This window comes from Lolium perenne, chromosome 6 (assembly GCF_019359855.2).
Source record: "Lolium perenne isolate Kyuss_39 chromosome 6, Kyuss_2.0, whole genome shotgun sequence".
NCBI lineage: Eukaryota > Viridiplantae > Streptophyta > Magnoliopsida > Poales > Poaceae > Lolium > Lolium perenne.
This window is the reverse complement of record NC_067249.2, coordinates 192,490,611-192,513,311: the sequence shown is the minus strand read 5'-3', so window position 1 is coordinate 192,513,311 and position 22,701 is coordinate 192,490,611.

Genomic DNA, 22,701 nt, shown 5'->3' with positions numbered 1-22,701 from the left:
AATAACATGGCTCGTAGGATATCAGCAAGTCCTCCTTGGTATTCGTTCAGTGTGGAATCCATAACTTTCACGTTTCTTCCCGGTCGTGAACTTGCCACGTTGGCTGTAGAAATAGAAAGATTATAAGATTAGTAATAATGCATCATAATAGAGATAATAAAGAATTATCGCACTAAAAGATATGATTGTTGTATTCTCAATTGAATATACACCATATTTTTAGAGAATTCTTTACTAATCCTATTTGACTCCTAACATTTGGTCCCATTTACTAGGTTCCAACCTAAGGTCAAAGCTTTTGCTCTGATACCAACTGTGGTGACCCTGCATACCACTGCATGTTGTAGTATGCCAGTCATTGATATAACATTCACGGAGTACCATTCCGCAAATATTACATCCCTCAGAGTAGTACAACAGAACATAGCAAGGTCCATAACTCATTCACATATTATTACAATTAATATACACATGTCGTCTCGGAGCTCCTCTTGGGTCCTAAGAGGAATACTCCTGGGTTCGAGGCGAACCCAACTTAACTTACAATATAAATGTCTCATTAAGCTAAACATTTATTTCCTCGAGCAGCTATATATTAAGAGTTTGTGCTGCTCGGCTTCAACTACTCATCAGATATCTCTAGGCTTGTTCTCCTCCAGAAGCCTCCCCGGATCCGTAGACTATGAGATAGTCTACGCCTTCAACTCCTCCTGAGAGGTCAGGTTCATCATAGCCGATAATCTCGGCTCCTTCATTGTCATCGTAGGCCTCCTCCAGACGGTTCAGACAATCTAAGCATGGGATTTAAGAGTGGTATGAGTACGAGCGTACTCAACAAGTTCATTATAGATAAGAGGTGTTTAATGCACTAGCTACGATATTAGACCAGAAAGTCTAATACCAAATGCAAGTTTTGATAAACATTTCTTCAAGAGATTGCTTTTATTTCAAAGAGCTATGTCCGTCAGCCTTCACCGGTTTACTAGAACTTCATGGAGCTCCTTTCCGGCCGCGTTCGCAGTTCCTCAATCCCGGAACAGGGAGTGACAGGTCACAGTTCTTTACACTCTGCAGAGGTGTGTTGCTTTACCCATAAGAGATCTTAACCTTGGTGCCAACCGGGCAGCTTTCCCGTCCACACTTCCTTTGATGTGAGGCCCGGTATAAGGTCTAGCCAATTATGTTCCTCCGCTACCTCGAACACCCACCCTTTGTTGCATGCCCCGACCCTGGGTCCACGTCGGTCCCATTATTCCTGTAGATTTCAAGGTGGACCCCGACCACGACAACGATCTTGCTGGGCTCTACCATACACTCCTACGCCGGTAGGCTGCAACCCATCCTAGACCGCAATACCGTGGGGACTTAGGACTCCCCGACCCTCACCATCTTGCTCCTTCGGGCGACAAGTGTACTACGGACTATGCCGTGGGGACTTAGGACTCCGACCTCACCAGCTTGCCCCTTGGATCACAAGTGTACTACGGTAAAGCGCATCCATTGATGAACGAGAGGTGGAAACACTTTTGACTACTCCGTCCCACTCCGGATCTTATGGTTAACACGGGTATTACGGCACAAGAATCACTGGCGACATTTGTTGTTTAATCCTAGATGGATATAAACCCGTGCAATGGAACCTCCACCATATCAACACAATCCATGGTTCCATTGCCCACCACTTAGTCATATTCATAGTTATGAAAGTAGTGGTTTTGATTTTTGTGCAATTGTGATAACCATAATACTTTGTAAGTAATTTGATAAAAATACTCAAATGACATGAGCAAGTGATGAACTTGCCTGAACACTGCAAAGTTTTGCAGTTGGAAGGTGTGGACTGACCCTTGTCCTCTGCCTCTGAAAAATAGCATCATTGTCCGATAAGGGCAATGGTTAAAGAAGCAATTATGCATGATTCTATTTTTAGGGTTTGTTCCCCCCTTCCGATGTCGTTATTATTTCATGTAAGAGGTTAATACTAAGAATAATTTGAGGATACTTGCTTTCAAGTAAAATACAACCTTGAAATGTTGTCAAGGTGTTTTTAAAGTCCAAATACATTAATGGACTTAATTTCATTTATAGAAAATTAGGTGTGTGATTTAAATGATTATTTAAATCATCAAAATAGGACTTACTCTTAAATGTCTTCAAAAATTCTCATAGATATTTTATTTAAATAGAGAATTTTATGCTGATCCTTTTTCATATTTTTAATTTATTTTTAAGAGCTTTTATCAATTTTCTATTGAATTTACAAGTTTCATGTATTTGTTGATTTGTGAAAAGACTGAAATACCCTTGGGCCCCACCTGTCAGGTGGCCCAACGGGTTAGGTCGAACCCGAGCCACCCTTTGGGCTCGGTCGGCCCATTCGGCCTCTCCTCTCTCCTCGCGCGAAACCCTAACTCCTCTCCTCGCTCTCGCGATGCCGTGGTCGCCGTTGCCTTCGCCGAGATTCTCCGCCGTCTCCGGCCATCTCCGGCGATGAGATGCGGCGGATCTGGACCGCCTGGTGACGGCGCACCAGATCTACGGCGTCGATCTGGTCCTCTCCGCCTCCACTTCTCGTCCTCAACACGTCCGCTCGCAAGGTCGAGGAGTTCCGCGGCGATTCGTCGCCGCCGACGTCCCTGGCGTCACGGCGCCGCCGTGGCTTCGCCACCGTGTGTGCGAACTACCGTGGCACCGCCATGGCCCGGCTTGGCCTGGCGCCGCCGTGCTCCGGCGCGTGCCGCCGTAGCCGCCATGGCTACACCAACCTGCTCTGTTCCAAGTAAGTGCTCCGCCGCCCTCTTTCTCCTGGGCCTTTCTTCCTCCTCCTCCAGTATCCCTGGCCATGGCTTCCCTCCTTGTGGAGGTGCTGGCCGTGCTCAGCTTCTGTGCTGTTGCTTGCTGCTCTTCTACTTTTGTCTATGCACTCCTGTTGCCTGCTAGATTCCTACTTTGGCATTTCTGTGGTTGTTCATGCACATCCAGTGATGCTCATGACCTGCTGGCTGGCTCCTGTGATCATTATTGCTACTAGGATATCCTGTGTGTGCATAATTTTGTCCCTGGCTTGATCATTATGCATGATCCTTGTAGTATGCAAGTGCCAGTGTCTCTGTTCTTGATGCTATCTTCACCAATTACTCAAGTGTATACATTTATGATGTTCTGGTTTGTTGCTATGTGGAATTCTTGTAAATTTACAAGTGCCAGTACCCCAGTGTGCTCTTCTGTGTGCTATAATTACATGATTATGCTCAATTGAGCATTGTTACTGACTTGGCAGCTCCATCCCTTGATGGAATGCTTCTGGATACAATTATAAAATGATTTATGATTTAGTCTGTGATTCAATTGTTGCTTATCTATGGCTGTTTAAAGTATAGAATTAATGTGGAATACCAGTGAGTGATTCTAGCTTGTCTTGGCATGCTTTAGCAGGCCCTGATGATCAGATGATCATCACATGCTTGTTGCCTGTGCCTTACTGTTGCCCTCTGTGTGATGTGTGTGCATCACACAAGCTTGGCCTGATGTGTGATGGTGCTAGCCCAAGCATCAGTTGATGCTTGCAATGATCCTTTAGATCATCCGCAAGGTTACAGTGCTTTGATTACTTGTGTAGTTCATTTATCTGTATTAGCTTGCTTTATGAATTGGATAAATGATGTGAACTGCCTTGCAGTGATGATCATATTAATTAATTATCTAGGGCTAGTTGGATGACAACCTTTGGTTGGTACCCTAGCCCTCTACTGAACCCTACTGGTGATGATGTGTTGGCTTAAAGTTTTGGTTGTGGGTTGAGGTGGCCCTGGCAGCTCTTTGATGCTGTCATGGGTAGCTCCCCCTCTCTGTGGCTTGTTGTGACTTGGTGGATACAATTCTGGCAATCCCTGTTGGGTTTCCAGTGCTATTTGCTGTTGACAAATTAGAATAGGCACAAGTGCCTATCTGTCTGATGGTTAGCAAACCATGTAGTGCTAGATGAGTTGGAATGGCTATTTAGGATCCAATCCATGATGGATTTCTCTGGTTGTGTCACTGTGTTGACACAACCAATGTTCCCTTGGTTATTTTCCTTCTAGCCTTTGCTTTATTCACTGGCACCAAATGGTTTTGCAACCAAGTGATGATATATCCAGGGTTTCCTACCCTTATTTGATTCTGTGATGCATGTGTATGCTTATTGATGAGCAAAGCATGTGTTTGCTCAGGTTCTTTTGTGTATACCTCACTCCAGCTCCTAGAAAATGAGTGTTGGTGTAGAGGATTGCTTCTGTGTTATTCTTGTGGTGGATTTACTTGCCCCCGCTCCTCTGTAAGCTTGCCGCTTGATCTACTCCATGGTTTTCTTCTCAACGAAAACAGGTTCCTTGCTTGAGCTGTTCTGGATGAGGGTTATGGCTATGTGTTCTTCTGTTCTAAGTGTTCTTGTTCTCTCGATGACTTACCCGGTAGCCTTCCGATGAATGAGCTAGGGTTTGGCTCAAAAAGGTTATATATGGTGCCCTCCTGCTCTCTCCTCGGTCGACAGCTTGGCCTGGTCATTTTGGTGACTCTCCCTGGCCGTGTATGTGCTTTGGTGGGCATGCACATGACCTTGTGAGCTGCTTGTGTAGTTCCTGGTTGGAACTTGGTCCATTTGGTGGATCAGCTCGGCTGATCTTGATAATATCCTCTCAACTTCACATTTTCTTGCTAACCTGCCAAGTGGCAATGCCACTTGGCATAACACTTGTCTTTGTCTTTGTTTGTGTGATTACAGGGGACAATGTGATGCTCTGGATGAAGATCAAGATCCTCTTGGCAAGATCTCCATGATGATCATCTAGTGTAGTCTAGGATAGATCGTTCACTTGTAATTTTTTTCTTTATTTTCTTTCTTCTATTCTGCCCATTTATGTAATGTGTTGTATTAATCATTTATTTCACTTATGAATATTGTAATGACAATGTAATTTGTGTGATGATCAATAAAGCTCAAAGTTTTCTCTAATGAGCTTTACTTTATTATAATTGTCTATATTGTTTATTATTGATTAATTACTTGATGAATTTCCTCACAATTGAATTATTTAGGGTAATTCTTTAATGTTTGAATTTGAAATTCAAATTCAACATTGGTTTAAATTTAACCATGTCACTTATCAAGAATTCAATCATGCAACTCTCCCCTCTCTTCTTAAAACCCTAAACTAATAAAGTGAGATGCAAGTTTGTCGCACTCTCGAAACCCTAACCCTGTAAGGTGTCGAGAGAGAAACTTGTCCCCCTTCGATGCAGTTTTTGTTTAAAAGCGCGAAATTTCCCCAGAATTTACTATGCAATGCACATCCCTTTCTAAAATCTACCCCTCGATTGTCTCTAAACCTGGGACATTACACGCACCCCTTTCAGTATTAAGTTGCAAGCAACAGATTATTGTATTATGTAAAGTGCATAATGTAAACAGCACAATTATCCTGGGACAAAGAATTGTTGTTTGACCCCTAGTGGCAACAACACATCCACAACCTTAGAGGTTGTTGTCACTCCACCAGATTAAATGGAGACTGAACCCACTATCTAGCATAAATACTCCCTCTTGGAGATACAAACAACTACTTGATCAGGATAACCACAAGTACCGGAGAGCATACAAGATACTATGATAACAAAATGAACAATCTGATTACAATTCCATAATTTATCGGATCCCAACAACCACAACACCAATTACATCATGTGGATCTCAATTATGTAAGGCAACTCATGAGAGCATTGTATTGAACTACATGGGAGAGATAGTACCAACTAGCTACAACCAAGAACTCGTAGTCCATGGGGGGACTACTCACGAACCATCATGGAGTCGAAGTGGAGGCGGTGGAGTCGATGGAGATGGCTCCGGGGGTCAATCCCCGTCCCGGCAGGGTGCTAGAACAGGAACTTATGACCCCCAAAACTTGTCTTCGATGGTGGCGGAGCTGCGGAACTTTTCTTAGATGGAATCTCGGGTGTTTAGGTTTTTCCCGAGGATGTCAATTATAGGCGAAAGGGCGATGTCGGTGTGCGCCCGAGGGGCCCACACCATACCTAGGCGCGGTCAGGGGTGGGTCGCACCTAGGGGTGGTGTGGCCACCCCTGGCTCTTGTCCGTCTCCCCTTTAGACTCCGTCTTCGTGACAGTAAAATAGGAACTTTGGCTTTTATTTCGTCTAGTTTCGAGAATATTTCCAGAACAACTTTTCTGAAATACAAAAAAAATAGAAAACGGGAACTAGCACTGTGGCACATTGTTAATAGGTTAGTTCTAGAAAATGCATAAAAATGCCACGAAGTGTAAACAAAATATATATAAATTGGTGTAAAATAAGCATGGAGCATCAAAAATTATAGATACGTTTGCAACTCATCAATTGCTTCCATGTGTAAGTAGTTCCTTTAGTTCTTGGGAAGATGGAGAAACCCTAGTATGAATATGAGAAAAATCTAAGATGATTTATGATTTTAAGTATTCATGCACCTGGGCGAAAGGACAATGTGAGGACAACTTCCAGTGGCTTTAACGGGCATCGGTACGGGCAAGGCCCGCCCGTACCGTCCTCCGGAAGCACCGCCTCGTCAAATATTGTTATCTCCCGCAGACGGATCAGAGATCAGACACACACAGCTCCGCTAAACAAAGAAACATCGCCTCAGATTAGATCTCAAGAAGGAACTTGAAGAAGACAAGATCCAGGCTACTACGTGGATCCTCGGATGACAAGGCATCATCCCCTTCATCGTAATCAACCGGTGCACCTTCACCATCATCATCCTCCAACCATAGTTATAATTTTAATTGCTATTGTGGATTTGTATTCGAATTTGTTCCATTCTTTTAATTCCCTCCATAAGATTATGATGATGTTCTTGATTGTCTCCACGTGTGGGTAGTCACATTAGTTCTTAGAAAGATGGAGAAACCCTAGCATGAATATGATATAAATCTAAGATGATCTATGGTTTTAAGTATTAATGTGTGTTAGTTTTCTCTCTTGATATTACGTGTTGTGCACCATGTAATATATGTCTTATGGTCTTGAGAGGGAACTACTTTTTGAAGTGTGGTAAAGTAAACAGCGGAAAGTGACACTACCGTATCGGCGCTTTGATACATAATTAAGGGGGATAAGAGGGATTCACAAAGCTCATATCGATAACCGCGGGGTAAACCCCTTAATAGTAATAGTCAATATATGGCTTGCAAAAGGCTAGCTGTTATGGTTATTTAGAGATGTGATGACCGATGGCTTGCTGGGTGCATCTTGTTACGAAGCTCTCCCACACACAATATGATTAAAAGTATACTTCATCTTGATTAACATGAATCCTAATGCTAGAGGTGGATCCAATAATGCCTAAGAACACTTTATCTTATTAAGTTTCCACCCATTTTTATGATGTTTTTATTGCTTTATTTACTTTATTACAACCAATTACAACCATCCCTTAAAAATATTTTGAGATTAGAAAATAATTTACAAGTAATCTTTAATAGGTAATAGCAAGGGGCATTAAGACCTTAACTAGCAGCTCCTCGTGGTTCCATACTCTTATTTCAAAACTAGCTACAATTGATCTGTGTTTTTGCAGACATCAGCTCCTCCAGCCAATACTGCTCCAGCGCGCCATGGATCTTCACACTTCAATCTATCGGCATAAAAACGCGGTAATTCATGGAACGGATTAGCTTTCGTATTGATCTAACGTACTCTGCATTGTTGAGTGTCCTCATGATTTCTCGAGTAATGTAAGATTGGGTGAAATTGGTGAGTTTTTTTTCCTTTTTCCTTCTCGATCGCTGCAGTATGGTGCATGATGCTACCGGACTTTGCAGCCAAGACTTCGCACTACACATAGTCTGCAGTGCACATACAGCGCCATGCTTGATGCCTCGAAGATCATTCCGTTAAATAAGCGTTGTTGTCACACAGTTTTTGTGCCGATAATTTTTCAAGTTAGGTAGTTTGTTGGTTTTGTCGATCTTCTCCGTAATTGAAAGAACATCTCTCACAATATGTTTTGTGTATTTGATGTCAATATATGCGATACTCTAATGTTTGATGAAGTGGTGCAGGATGTATATAGGTACATGAATATGTGTGTGTCTTGTGTGGAAACACGAGTCAAAAGACAGCTGAAAAGGACCACCAGGCCGGATAATCCGGCCGGATATTTGCAAAATATCTGGCCCCCATTTTCTGGCTAAGGACTCGAGGAATTGTGGCTCAGTACAGGGGCCGGAATTTTGGCCGGACATTTGGCCAAAAATTCCATAGGGCCGGATTATCCAGGCCGGATTTTCTTGAAATATCCGGCCCCGCAAGAAACGACTAAGGACCAGAGGAAATGTGGCTCAGTATAGGGGCCGGATTATTGGCCGGACTTTTGCCCGGAAATTCCACAGGGCCGGATTTTCTCGAAATATCCGGCCCTCTCAAAAATGGCTAAGGACCAGACGCGAAGCAGCCCTAGACATGGGGCGGACTTTTGGCCGGACAGTTGGCCGGATTTTTCCATAGGCCGGATTTTTGGTGGGGGGCGGATTATCCGGCCCCAACTTAGGCCGGATTATCCGGCCCCCCAGAAGACTGCAACGGCTGGATTTCTGGGGGGTATAAATACCCCCCTTCTTCTACCTTAGATGCTTGCTCAATCATTGCTCAAATATCAGCCAAGCCTCACCTCCATTAGAGCCACCTCAAGAACACAAGATTTGCTAGATCTCTTTCCTCCCCCAACCAAAGCTCTTGATCTTTGGAGATTCGAAGGAGAAGACATCGATCTACATCCTCACCGAAGCGTTTTTCATTTCCCCCTCATTTGTTTGAGAGATCTCATGCTAGTGTTCCTATTTGGTTCCCTAGTTGATTTGTGTTGATGTGTTGTTGTTGATTGTTGTATTGTTACAGATTTGGGAGCCTCCAATTCAGTTGTGGATGTGTGCCCCAAGAACCTTGTAAAGGCCCGGTTTCCGCTTCGAGGAAATCCCTTAGTGGAAGTGGGCTAGGCCTTTGTGGCGTTGCTCACCGGAGATCTGAGTGAAGCCTTCGTGGCTGTTGGTTTGGCTTTCGTAGCAACCACACTCCTCCAAACGTAGACGTACCTTCTTGCAAAGGAAAGGAACTATGGGAATCATCTCCGTGTCATCGCGTGCTCCACTCTCGGTTACCTCTATCCTATTCTATCTCTTATATTGCGTAGCTATATCTTGCTTAGTTGCTTATCTTGTCATATAGGTGAATTCACTTAGTTGCATATCTAGAGAATTTACCTTTGTGTCAAGCCTAAATTGAAAAAGAACTAAAAATTGGTTAGCACCTATTCACCCCCCCCCCCATCTAGGTGCGGCATACGATCCTTTCAATTGGTATCAGAGCCTCGGCTCTTATTTCGGGCTTAACCGCCTAAGAGTATGCCGGACGATGGACCTACAGAAGGGGAGGCTAAGATGGTCACCATGGATGATATCAATTCGTTGAAGTCATCCATGGAAGCTCAAATGGAAAGCATGAGAAAGATGATTTTCGAGCTTTTGACTCCGTCCCGTGGCTCCCACCAAAGAGGTTAATGTCACGGATGCGTTAGAAGAGGGTGATGCTTCGGTATTACCCTCCTCTACCACACCCGTGGATGGTGATAACTTAAACACTATCAAATCTACCATTGCATCTCCTAGAGGAACTAGTGGAGGTGAGAGCTACAATCGAGTGGCTCCACCTTTTCTATCTCCCGATATACCGGTTCCTCACCCTCATATAAACATTCGAGGTGACCCACCTAAGTTTTCCGTTAATGATTACGATACTTGGCAATTTGAGTTTAGCTCTCATGTTCGCAGTGCCTCCAATGAACTTTGGAGAATCATCGTGGAAGGCTTCAAGCCTTACAACCCCGACAAGTTGACTAGAAGAGAAGCGGTTGATAGTCAACTCAACAACACCGCCTTGCACATGATTCAAACTAGTGTGGGGACAAAGGAGTTGTCTCGTGTTCGGCACTTCACCACCGCCAAGGAAGCTTGGGATGGTTTGGCCGCGAGTTGCATTGGAAGTGAGAGCACAAGAAGGAACAAGTATAATGCTCTTCGGAATAAAGCCGAAGGATTCATGAGGCTACCAGATGAAGATCATGAAGACATGTATGGAAGACTTCTCACCGTTGCCGGTGCCTTCTGGAATGTTGGTGCCACTCACATTGATGACTCTTGGATCAAGGAAAAGTACATTGATTGCATGATGCCGTTTGAGCCTATTGATGTCAAGACTCTTGTCGGTAGAGAATGCTATGCCTCTCTCACCTCTCAACAAGCAGTGCACGAGATGCAAGCTCTCAAGGTGCTTGAGCAAAACTCTCATGATTCTCGCAATCGTGCTCTTGGGATGTGAAAAGGGTCCAACCTTGCCTTGGTGGTCAACTCCGTGGAAGAAGTGATTCCTCAAGAATCTTATAGGGCATCTTGGAGCATGTCCTATCCGGAAGACTTGGAACACCACTACCATGACCACATGGCGTTCCATGCAAACACCTTTTGGATTGATCCATCCAAGGCCAAAGAAGACAACATCAAGAGAAACAACTCAAGGGGTCCCTCAAGCTCGGGCCCAAGAACAAGATCTTGCTACAATTGCAATGATAAGCGCCGTTTCATTGCCGAATGTCCCTATGAGAATAGGGAGACTCATGGTGGAAGGCTCATCCCCAAGGACAAGAGCAAAGACTCAAAGGGCAAGTATTCAAAGCCCCCCAACAAGAAATTCTATAACAAGAACAAGAAGGGCAAAAGGCCCTCAAGGCTTGTGCCAGTGACTAAAGAAGAATACTCTTCCGATGAGATTGAAAGTGCTAGTGATGATGAAGAGGAAAGCTCGAGAGAAGTGGCCGCCATTGTCACTACCAACATTCCCTCTTCATCTCTCTTTGATTCACCCAATGAGAACCCTCAAGTCAAGAATGCACATTGCTTCATGGCAAGATCCACCTTGGACACTGATACGTCCAAAACGTATCTACTTTCCCGAACACTTTTGCTATTGTTTTGCCTCTAATTTGTGTATTTTGGATGCAACTAACACGGACTAACGCTGTTTTCAGCAGAACTGCTCTGGTGTCTCGTTTTTGTGCAGAAATCCAACTTTCAGGAAAATCCTCGGAATTTATGCAGAAGGCCCTATTTTCCCAGAAAACTGACGGAGCCAGAAGGACAAGTCAGGTGGAGGCCCGAGGGCCCCACACCATAAGGCGGCGCGGCCTAGGGGGGCCCACGCGGCCCTATGGTCTGGCCCCCTCGGTCGGCCTCCGACGCCCTCCTTCGGACTATATATTGCCTTCGACCTAAAAACACACGGGGGGAAGTCGAAGTCGCCAGAAAGCCTCCAGAACGCCGCCACATCGCGAAACTCCGTCGCGGGAGCCAGAAGTCTCCGTTCTGGCACTCCACCGGGACGGGGAATTGGAGGAGATCATCGCCATCATCACCACCGACGCCTCTTCATCAACCAGCCATGTTTCCCCCATCCATGAGTGAGTAATTCCCCCGCTGTAGGCCGAAGGGGATGGTAGGGATTGGATGAGATTGGTCATGTAATAGCATAAGATTGTTAGGGCATAGTGCCTAGTGTCCATAATTGGTACTTTGATGATATTGTTGCAACTTGTTATGCTTAATGCTTGTCACTAGGGCCCGAGTGCCATGATCTCAGATCTGAACATGTTATTATTTCATCATGATATTCATTGTTTATGGTCTTACCTGCAAGTTGTATACACATGTCGCTGTCCGGAACCAATGGCCCCGAAGTGACAAGAATTGGGACAACCGGAGGGGATGGTAGTGATGTGAGGATCACATGTGTTCACGGAGTGTTAATGCTTTGCTCCGGTACTCTATTAAAAGGAGTACCTTAATATCCAGTAGTTTCCCTTGAGGCCCGGCTGCCACCGGCTGGTAGGACAAAAGATGTTGTGCAAGTTTCTCATTGCGAGCACGTACGACTATAATTGGAACACATGCCTATTGATTGCTTTGTACTTGGACACCGTTTTATTATTATCTGCAAATGCCCTGCTATGATTGTTACATGAGTTTCTCTCATCCATGCAACGCCCGTCATCCGTCCCCGTGCCTACAGTATTTAAATCCTGCTGTTTACTATAATCACTACTGCTTTGTCTCATTACTCTCTGCTATTATTTCACTACCGCTACTACTATAAAACTATTACTATCGATAAACTCTTGCGAGCAAGTCTATTTCCAGTGCAGCTGAATTGACAACTCATTGTTAAGGCTTCCAAGTGTTCTTTGTCTCCCCTTGTGTCGAATCAATAAATTGGGTTATACTACCCGCGAAGACTGCTGCGATCCCCTATACTTGTGGGTCATCAAGACTGTTTTCTGGCGCCGTTGCCGGGGAGCATAGCTTTATTTGGAAGTTCACTTGGATTGATATTGTTCGCTGCAAATTCTCCATCATGGGTAAAGCTCGCGATTCTAAAGTCGCCATATTACCATCCACTACAAGAAAAGGTACAACTCTGAGTACCTCTGCTACTCTTGATTCACCATCTGTGATAAGTCAACTTGTTTCACCGCCACAAGCTGGTACGTCTGCTGAATCTGAAAACTCTCATAATATTGATAATGTTTCTGCTGTGCTTGATGATAGTGGTTCGTTGGGATCCTTTCTAGATGCTACAATTGCTAGGTCTAGACAAATTGAAAATGCTGAAACTCCTAATGAAAATGCCACTACACCTGTTAGTTCACCTGAACTTGATTATTCTAGTGATGATCCTGATGAAGATTATGTGGAGCTTAATGATGATTTAATTAATAGATGCAATGCTACTGCTGATGCAAGAAACATTAAAAAGTTTCTCGCACAATATACTGTTAGACATAAGTTATCTCCTGATCCTGAATTTGCCACATCTCCTATATGCATTAAGGATAAAGATTATGATTTTTCTCTTGATTTATCTCATATAGCTATTGTAGAGAAAGCACCCTTTTGTGGTACTGAAAAAGAAAGTGTTGTAGAACACATGAATGAACTTTCTTCTATGAGTAGCTTGTTTTCTGATGATATCAAGATGCGTACTTACTTTGTCATTAAAAATTTTCCTTTCTCATTAAAGGATGATGCTAAAACTTGGTATAATAATTTGCCTCCTGGTTCTATTAAAAGTCCATCTGACTTGCGTGATGTTTTCTTTCGAAAATACTTTCCTGCTAGTGCTCAACATGCTGCTTTACAGAGAATTTACAGATTTGATCAGGGAGATGAAGAGAAATTGCCTGCGGCATGGGCAAGATTTTGTTCTCTTATCAGAGCTCGACCTGGACATGATTTAGAAAAGAATGATCTACTTGATATATTTTATAGTGGACTAACCATTGAATCTAGAGCATATTTGGATAGTTGTGCTGGTTGTGTTTTCAGGAAAAGAACTCCGCATTTAAGCTGAAGATTTATTGGCTAGAATAAGCCAGAATCATGAAGATTGGGATACACCTGAACCAACTCCAACGCCAATATTGAAGAAGAGGGGTTTAATTGAATTGAATGATGATGATATGCGGGAAGCTAAGAAGTCTCTCAAGGAGAAGGGTATTAAATCCGAAGATGTGAAGAATCTACCTCCTATAGAAGATATATGTGAGATAATTCCCCCTTCATCCATGATTGAGGTAAACTCCCTTCAACGCTTTACTAGGGAAAATATTCCGTATTCAAAACCTCCTGCGCAATGCTTAGATGAGTTTGATAATTATATTGTTAAGCAAGAAAATTTTAATATGAGAGTAGAGAATCATCTAATGGAAAATTCTCAAGCTATTAGCAATTTGCATGATATTGTGGAGAGAACCTCCAATGATGTTAAGATGCTTGTTAAACATTTTCAAATGGTTCAAACTCAAATTGATCAACTCACTAAAGTGCAAAATGACTTGCTAAATAATAATTCTAAAGAGAAACATGCTTATGAAGTAACAACTAGAGGTGGTGTCTCTACCCAGGATCCTCTATATCCTGAAGGGCATCCCAAAAGAATTGAACAAGATTCTCAACGAATTGAACCTAGTGCTCGTTCTAAGAAGAAAAAGAAGAAGAAACATAAAAAATGTTGTAGAATCCTCTGAACCTGTTAATGATCCTAATAGTATTTCTATTTCCGATGCTGAAACTGAAAGTGGTAATGCACATGATAATGATAATGATAATGATAAGAATGATGCTTCTGATAAAGAAGAGGTAGAAGATGAACCTAAAAAGCATGCTAAAAATAAAAAGTATACTAAAGAAGATTTTATTGCTAAGAAACATGGTAATGAAAGAGAACCTTGGGTACAAAAGCAAATGCCTTTTCCTGCTAAGAAATTAAAATCAAAGGAAGAAGAACATTATAATAAATTTTGTGATTGGATAAAACCTTTATTCTTGCAAATCCCTTTGACTGATGCTATTAAATTGCCTCCTTATTCAAAGTATATGAAAGATATTGTTACTAACAAAAGGAAAATCCCCAATGAGGAGATTTCCACTATGCTTGCTAATTACTCTTTCAATGGCAAAGTGCCAAAGAAGTTGGGCGACCCAGGTATACCTACTATTCCTTGTTCTATTAAGAATAATTATGTTAAAACTGCTCTATGTGACTTGGGAGCCGGTGTTAGTGTTATGCCTTTTTCTCTTTATAAGAGACTTTATTTAGATAAGTTGATACCTACTGATATATCTTTGCAAATGGCTGATAAATCTACTGCTATTCCTGTTGGTATATGTGAGGATGTTCCTGTTCAAGTTACTAACAACTGCTTGATATTAACTGATTTTGTTGTGTTGGAAATGCCTGAAGATGATAATATGTCTATTATTCTTGGGAGACCTTTTCTTAACACCGCAGGGGCTGTTATTGATTGCAATAAAGGAAAGGTTACTTTTAATGTTGATGATAAGGAGCATACCGTCTATTTCCCCAAGAGGATTGATAAAGTATGTGGAGTCAATACTATTTCTAATGTGAGAACTATCAAAATTGGAACTATCGATTGTCCTATATATGAGCCTAAAGAAGGTTATCAAAATCTTATGATTGGATCCATATCAATACAATTCAAGGTAACATGATTGATTTGAGGTTTATTTCTTCATATGCTATGTAAAATTTATTCGGTGGCAAGACTTGATCAACCTTGTTAACGAATACCTTTTATATGCATAGAGGAGGTAAACAACATCTATTTCTTCCTCCACTTGTCTTATTTGCTGGAGCACTTTTGATTTGCAAAGTTCCTTAGTTAATTAGAGATTTCAAAAAAATTCCTGGCCAGTAATAATAAACTTAATACCCAGAAATGTGCATTTTTCAAAGTTTTCAAAAATTCACAAAAATTATACCGTTGGTCCTATTTTTCGAAGAGGCACCTGGGAGCACCAGAGGATGACCTGTGGGGCACCCCAGGGTGCCACACCACCAGCCGGCGCGGCCAAGGAGGGGGGCGCGCCACCCTGTGGTGTGGGCCCCTCCTTGCCCCACTACTTCATCTCTTTCTCCCAGACTCTTCTCTCTCCCGAAAAAATCAACACCAGCTTTCTCTCACTCGCGTTTTTGCTCAAGAGCTCAGGATTTCTCGATCTCTTTGCTCAGCCCAGATTTCTGTCTGAAATTTGGCACATTTGCTCTCCGAAAAGAAAGATGAAGAAGTTCAACTTTGGAGAATTGTTCAAGAGAGGAACAACCAGCACCGGGAGGCCTTCTAGGACCGCCACCCGGCTTAGGCGATCGTACAATGAGGATATCATCGCGCCTAGCTTCGCGCCCGAAGAGGACAATGGAGCTCCTAATGCTTCATCCTTCCCTTGTTATGATTTTCTAACAAATGCAGGGATATTGGATGATTTCTTCACCCTTGTCAACAGGGCAGGCTTAGCCACTTATGTGGGAGATGAAAGGGAGCAATACTACATGCTCACCAAAATTTTCGTCGAGAGCTTCAAGTTCCACAACAAGCAATATGAGCCGACAGTTGCATTCAAGATCTATGGTAATCCTGTTACTATGGAATTGGAAGATTTTTGTCGTGCATTGGATATTGCCCCTGTAGGTACAGCAAGGAGGATTGATGACAACCCCCGGGACCTGTTGGAGCTCTATCGAGGGATCACCGATGATGATTGTCGCACCATTCAGCGTGGCAAGATAAGGAACATTCAACTCCCCGCCATTAAATATTTTGCATATTACATTGCTACTAGCATTCTTGGTAGGGAGAACACTAGCAATATTTCTAGTTACCATCTTGCTTTCTTGAATATTGCACTTACTGGACGGACATCTTATCATCTTGGTTCTCTTATTGCTCGCCGCCTGTCTAACAGGGGGCCTATTTTTGGAGGAACTATTGCACTGCGCATTTTAACACATCTAAGACTTCCTCTTGATCCTAATGATGTGCCATTAACCCCTAGGAGGCTTGATATTGCTGCTATGAAAAGCCATCATTTTGTTACCACTGACTCCACTTTAGATAACATGGTCTATAGAATGTTGTTTGCTGACGGGGATGAGAAGGAAATCCCTCTTCCCCAGCCGGGTTTGTTCAGTATTGACAGGGAACCATGGTCGCGCACTAAGGAGGAGGTGGAGGAACATGTGAAGATACAAGACTTCCACCAGCAGCATGACTCCGAGGACGCCGAGCCCTCCTACGACTACACCGTCACGTATCCGGGTGCTTCTTCTAGCACATACCCGGAATATGATCCATCTTCGTCGTACTACGGAGATACTACCTCATGGGCTCGATGGGATTGAACTCCACTTAGGCCAAAAGCCTAAGCTTGGGGGGGAGGTATACCGGCATCACTCATTCTTTGCATATTATGATTGCTGGATACGTGTATATACTTGTTTTGTTCGTTTGAGTGGTTTTCTAATAAGAGGGAGATGATATTTGGGGAAGTGCTGCCTGAAAACAGATTCTGGACTGTTACCGTAAAAATTCTCAAAAATAGCCAGAACAGTATTTTGCGAAGCCAATTTTTGTGCATGTTCCCCAGGTTGTTATCTAACTTTCATTAGTTGAACACTTTTCGATTTGAGCAGTGGAAGAATTTATTAAAAATCGAGTACTGTACTGCTGTCAAGCTTGACGAATTTCTGCTGCTTTGTGTTTATGTGAGTCTTCTAGTTTGCCATTTCTTGTTTTTGCTTTGTTTCCTTCCCAAAACACAAAAAGACCAAAAATATTTCTGTTGTTTCTCTTTATCATTTGTTTATTTTGATTTCTTGCATTTGTTTCGCTTTATTTGCTATTGCTAGTTTGCTACAAGAAAACCCAAAAAGATTTTGCTTCGTTTGCTTGTTTCCTTTTGTTCTTGTTTCCAATTCGAAAACACCAAAAATATTTGCTGTTCTTCTTTGGTTTGTAAAGTTCATTATGAGTTCAATGGTCTTCGGTGGCTGGAGCATGGTTTTCATTTCATATTATCCAAGCTACACAAGTGAAAGGCAATAATGACGATCTACGACAATTGGATTGTGGTGAGAGGCTGGTATGAACTCTATTTGTTTTCATTTTTGTACATATACTCATCCATGTGAGCATGCTTAGTTAGTTCATGTGAGGTATATGTTATTTGAGAAAGTCTAGTAGTTCATGATCTCTCATGTTTAGCTCCAATTTATTAATATGAGTAGCATGTCATGGATGTTTGCTTGCATTGTTTTATTCATAAGTAGGTATGGCATTGTGGTATCCTCCTCTGAATAATTCATTTATATCGACTTGGCACATGCTCACGCATGCATATGACTGAACAAAAGTCAATTAAGCCTCGATGATTTACATAGTTTCAGAGTTCTTGTATCACTTTTATGCCTCCGTTAATTTATTTTGCCGCAAGCATGATTATGACAGTTATTGCTCTCTTGATTTGTCGCTCCCCAGTCTTTTGCTAGCCTTCACTTGTACTGAGCGGGAACGCTGCTCGTGCTTCCAAACACCTGAAAACCAAGTTGTTCCAAAGTGTCCACCATAAATACCTATGCATGGCATTTCAAACCATTCCAAGTAAATTCTCATGCGCTACCTTTAAAACCTTCAAAATGCTTCTCAATTTGTGTTTATGTTTCATAGCTCATGAGGAAGTATGTGGTGTTTAGCTTTCAACCTTGTCATTTACTTTTGACGGACTCTCATATGGACTAGTGGCACATCCGCTTATCCAATAATTTTGCAAAAAGAGCTGGCAATGGGATTCCCAGTCCCAAATTAATTAACCTAAATAGACACTCCTCCATGGTTTGTGATTGTTGGACGGCACCCGAAGGATTCGGTTAGCCATGGCTTGTGTAAGCAAAGGTTGGGGGGAGTGTCATCATAATAAAACTAAAATAAAAAGGCACTCCTTCATGGTATGAGATTGTTGGCAGGCACCCGAGGATTCGGTTAGCCATGGTTTGTGTAAGAAAGGTTGGAAGGAGTGCCACATAAATATGCAAATAATTCATGGGAGCCGCTCTTGGGAGTCCGGTTGGCGAGGTAGTTAGTGTACCCATTACCATTCGTTGACAACAACAAACACCTCTCAAAATAATTTTACTCCTGTTTTAAAAATGAAAAGCTCTAGCGCATGTTAATCCCTGCTTCCCTCTGCGAAGGGTCAATCTTTTACTTTTGTGTTGTGTCTCCATTCTTTCTTTGAGCACTATCTTGAGAGCACAACTGTCATTCTTAGTATAATATGCTTGTCTCAAAATATGATTGATTGTGGTATAACTTTGATGTTTTTATCTTTGACAATCACTACTTCTATCTTTCTATGAACTCCAGAGGTGTGATACGTCTCCGACGTATCGATAATTTCTTATGTTCCATGCCACATTATTGATGTTATCTACATGTTTTATGCACACTTTATGTCATATTCGTGCATTTTCTGGAACTAACCTATTAACAAGATGCCGAAGTGCCAGTTCCTGTTTTCTGCTGTTTTTGGTTTCAGAAATCCTAGTAACGAAATATTCTCGGAATCGGACGAAATCAACGCCCAGGTTCCTATTTTGCCCGGAAGCATCCAGAACACCCGAGAGCCACCAGGGAGGGGGCACAGGCCCACCAAACCCTAGGCCGGCGCGGCCAGGGGGGCCCGCGCCACCCTATGGTGTGGGCACCCCTTCGACCCTCCTGCGCCGCCTCTTCGCCTATTTAAAGCCTCCGTCGCGAAAACCCTGATACGTTCGACGAAACCCACAGAAACCTTCCAGAGCCGCCGCCATCGCGACGCCAAGATCTGGGGGACAGGAGTCTCTGTTCCGGCACGCTGCCGGAATGGGGAAGTGCCCCCGGAAGGCTTCTCCATCGACACCGCTGCCATCTCCACCGCCATCTTCATCACCGCTGCTGCTCCCATGAGGAGGGAGTAGTTCTCCATCGAGGCTCGGGGCTGTACCGGTAGCTATGTGGTTCATCTCTCTCCTATGTACTTCAATACAATAATCTCATGAGCTGCTTTACATGATTGAGATTCATATGATGATGCTTGTAATCTAGATGTCATTATGCTAGTCAAGTGAATTTTACTTATGTGATCTCCGGAGACTCCTTGTCCCACGTGTGTAAAGGTGACAGTGTGTGCACCGTGTGGGTCTCTTAGGCTATATTTCACAGAATACTTATTCACTGTTGAATGGCATAGTGAGGTGCTTATTTATATCTCTTTATGATTGCAATGTGTTTTGTATCACAATTTATCTATGTGCTACTCTAGCAATGTTATTAAAGTAGTTTTATTCCTCCTGCACGGTGTAATGGTGACAGTGTGTGCATCCGTGTTAGTACTTGGTTTATGCTATGATCATGATCTCTTGTAGATTGCGAAGTTAACTATTGCTATGATAGTATTGATGTGATCTATTCCTCCTACATAAGCATGAAGGTGACAGTGTGCATGCTATGTTAGTACTTGGTTTAGTCGAATTGATCTTTCATGCACTCTAAGGTTACTTAAATATGAACATTGAATTGTGGAGCTTGTTAACTCCGGCATTGAGGGTTCGTGTAATCCTACGCAATGTGTTCATCATCCAATAAGAGTGTAGAGTATGCATTTATCTATTCTGTTATGTGATCAATGTTGAGAGTGTCCACTAGTGAAAGTCTAATCCCTAGGCCTTGTTCCTAAATACTGCTGCGTTACTACTGCTTGTTTCTTCGTTTCTTGTGTTACTACTGCTGCAATACTACCACCATCAACTACACGCCAGCAAGCTATTTTCTGGCACCGTTGCTACTGCTCATACTTATTCATACCACCTGTATTTCACTTTCTCTTCGCCGAACTAGTGCACTTATTAGGTGTGTTGGGGACACAAGAGACTTCTTGCTTTGTGGTTGCAGGGTTGCATGAGAGGGATATCTTTGACCTCTTCCTCCCTGAGTTCGATAAACCTTGGGTGATCCACTTAAGGGAAAACTTGCTGCTGTTCTACAAACCTCTGCTCTTGGAGGCCCAACACTGTCTACAGGAAAAGGAGGGGGAAGTAGACATCAAGGTGCCTGGGCATTTATGTTTTGCCGATCAAATACGGGCAAGCGAGATACCACTTTATCATACTCTCTTATGAACATTGCAATCCTGCTTATATACATGATTCATGATGCTTATTATTAATTGTTGGTACCTCTCCATGATTGACATAGCTGTTGGATGATCTTATTTGCATGTATCTCATTATGAACTGCTTAAGTATTAGCCATAGCATGAGAATATATACATCATATGAGCAAATGTGTTCGTGAAAGTTCTTTTATCGCTTAGTTGTTAACTGAATTTCTTGAGGACAAGCAATAAGCTAAGCTTGGGGGGAGTTGATACGTCCAAAACGTATCTACTTTCCCGAACACTTTTGCTATTGTTTTGCCTCTAATTTGTGTATTTTGGATGCAACTAACACGGACTAACGCTGTTTTCAGCAGAACTGCTCTGGTGTCTCGTTTTTGTGCAGAAATCCAACTTTCAGGAAAATCCTCGGAATTTATGCAGAAGGCCCTATTTTCCCAGAAAACTGACGGATCCAGAAGGACAAGTCAGGTGGAGGCCCGAGGGCCCCACACCATAAGGCGGCGTGGCCTAGGGGGGCCCGCGTGGCCCTATGGTCTGGCCCCCTCGGTCGGCCTCCGACGCCCTCCTTCGGACTATATATTGCCTTCGACCTAAAAACGCACGGGGGGAAGTCGAAGTCGCCAGAAAGCCTCCAGAACGCCGCCACATCGCGAAACTCCGTCGCGGGAGCCAGAAGTCTCCGTTCTGGCACTCCGCCGGGACGGGGAATTGGAGGAGATCATCGCCATCATCACCACCGACGCCTCTTCATCAACCAGCCATGTTTCCCCCATCCATGAGTGAGTAATTCCCCCGTTGTAGGCCGAAGGGGATGGTAGGGATTGGATGAGATTGATCATGTAATAGCAAAAGATTGTTAGGGCATAGTGCCTAGTGTCCGTAATTGGTACTTTGATGATATTGTTGCAACTTGTTATGCTTAATGCTTGTCACTAGGGCCCGAGTGCCATTATCTCAGATCTGAACATGTTATTATTTCATCATGATATTCATTGTTTATGGTCTTACCTGCAAGTTGTATACACATGTCGCTGTCCGGAACCAATGACCCCGAAGTGACAAGAATTGGGACAACCGGAGGGGATGGTAGTGACGTGAGGATCACATGTGTTCACGGAGTGTTAATGCTTTGCTCCGGTACTCTATTAAAAGGAGTACCTTAATATCCAGTAGTTTCCCTTGAGGCCCGGCTGCCACCGGCTGGTAGGACAAAAGATGTTGTGCAAGTTTCTCATTGCAAGCACGTACGACTATAATTGGAACACATGCCTATTGATTGCTTTGTACTTGGACACCGTTTTATTATTATCTGCAAATGCCCTGCTATGATTGTTACATGAGTTTCTCTCATCCATGCAACGCCCGTCATCCGTCCCCGTGCCTACAGTATTTTAATCCTGTTGTTTACTATAATCACTACTGCTGTCTCTGTTACTCTGCTGCTGTTATTTCACTACTGCTACTGCTATAAAACTGTTACTACTGATAAACTCTTGCGAGCAAGTCTATTTCCAGGTGCAGCTGAATTGACAACTCCGTTGTTAAGGCTTCCAAGTGTTCTTTGTCTCCCCTTGTGTCGAATCAATAAATTGGGTTATACTACCCGCGAAGACTGCTGCGATCCCCTATACTTGTGGGTCATCAGACACATCTATTGTGCTATCAACTCAAGAAGAGTATACCTCCGGAGATGAAGATGTTGATGATGAAGAAGATGCAACCTCAAATGGATTGGTTGCCCTTGCCTCCCTCTCCACTAACTCTTCATCAACAAGTGAATCCCCCAATTAGGTCATTCATGTGGAGGAAGAAAGTTGCCTCATGGCTAAATCTTCTGAGGTATCATCTCCTAACCCCTCTACGCCTAACATTTCTAATGATCTAGGGGTTGATCTTGCTAGTCTAAAAGTGAAACAAGAAATGCTAGAGTTTGATGATTTCATTCTTAACCTACAAGGTAACACTAAGAAGCATGTTTCAAGTCTCATGGTTCGTATAGCTCAACTAAATGATACTCTTGAGAAAAAGTGCCAAATAGAGAGAGAAGAC